The following is a 1425-nucleotide window of genomic DNA, read 5'->3' as shown; positions in this document are numbered from 1 at the left end:
AAGTCATTAATTTTTTTCAAAATCAAATCTTTTAAAAATTGTTTTCAAAACATATCTTTTAAAATTGTTTTCAAATCAAATCTTTTCAATCATATCTTTTTAATCACATCTTTTTCAAAATAAGTTTTCAATCAAATCTTTTTAACTTCTAATTTCAAAATCTTTTTCAAAAATCACTTGATTTCTTTTCCACTTTGAATTTTCGAAAATTATCAATCAATTTTTCAAAATGTTTTTGACATCTTTTTAATTAATTTTCGAAAATTCTCTTCTCTTCCTCCCACATCCTTCTATTTATGGAGTACTACTCCTTCTAAATGCACAATTCGAACTCTATCTAATCAAGTTCGAATTCTTCTACCTCCTTCTTCTATTTTTCTTTTCCTCTGACACCTCAAGGAATCTCTATAACTGTGACATAGAGGATTCCACATTTTCTTGTTCTCTTCTCTTTCATATGAGCAGGAGCAGAGACAAAGGCATTCTTGTTGAAGCTGACCCTGAACCTGAAAGGACCTTGAAGCGAAAGCTAAGAGAAGCTAAGGCACAACTCTCTGTAGAGGACCTGACCGAATTCTTCAAAGAAGAAGAACCCATGGCAGCCGAAAACAACAACAATGCCAACAATGCAAGGAAGGTGCTGGGTGACTTTACTGCACCTACTCCCGACTTCTATGGGAGAAGCATCTCTATCCCTGCCATTGGAGCAAACAACTTTGAGCTTAAGCCTCAATTAGTTTCTCTAATACAACAGAATTGCAAGTTCCATGGATTTCCAATGGAAGATCCTCATCAGTTTTTAGCTGAGTTCTTGCAAATCTGTGACACAGTCAAGACTAATGGGGTTGACCCTGAGGTCTACAGACTGATGCTATTCCCTTTTGCTGTAAGAGACAGAGCTAGAATATGGTTGGACTCACAACCTAAAGATAGCCTGGACTCTTGGAAAAAGCTAGTCAATGCCTTCTTGGCAAAGTTCTTTCCACCTCAAAAATGGAGTAAGCTTAGAGTGGAAGTCCAAACCTTCAGACAGAAGGATGGAGAATCCCTCTATGAAGCTTGGGAAAGATACAAACAATTAATCAGAAAATGTCCATCTGACATGCTTTCTGAATGGAGCATCATAGGTATTTTCTATGATGGTCTCTCTGAACTGTCCAAGATGTCTTTGGATAGCTCTGCTGGAGGATCTCTTCATCTGAAGAAGATGCCTACAGAAGCTCAAGAGCTAATTGAAATGGTTGCAAATAACCAATTCATGTACACTTCTGAAAGAAATCCTGTGAACAATGGGACTAGTCAGAAGAAAGGAGTTCTTGAGATTGACACTCTGAATGCCATACTGGCTCAGAACAAGATATTGACTCAACAAGTCAATTTGATTTCTCAAAGTCTGCTGGAATGCAAAATGCACCAAGCAGTACT

At 37.2% G+C, this 1425-nt stretch overlaps 1 non-coding gene across 1 annotated transcript; it reads right to left on the bottom strand.

The window, feature by feature from the left end:
* Positions 1–1000: 1000 nt before the first annotated feature.
* Positions 1001–1104, bottom strand: LOC130943089 (small nucleolar RNA R71). Its single transcript, XR_009071624.1, has one exon. It is a non-coding gene; the product is annotated as a small nucleolar RNA R71 (small nucleolar RNA).
* Between the last annotated feature and the right edge of the window lie 321 nt (positions 1105–1425).

This window comes from Arachis stenosperma, chromosome 7 (assembly GCF_014773155.1).
Source record: "Arachis stenosperma cultivar V10309 chromosome 7, arast.V10309.gnm1.PFL2, whole genome shotgun sequence".
NCBI classification, from domain to species: Eukaryota; Viridiplantae; Streptophyta; class Magnoliopsida; order Fabales; family Fabaceae; genus Arachis; species Arachis stenosperma.
This window is presented reverse-complemented; position numbering and strand designations above follow the sequence as displayed.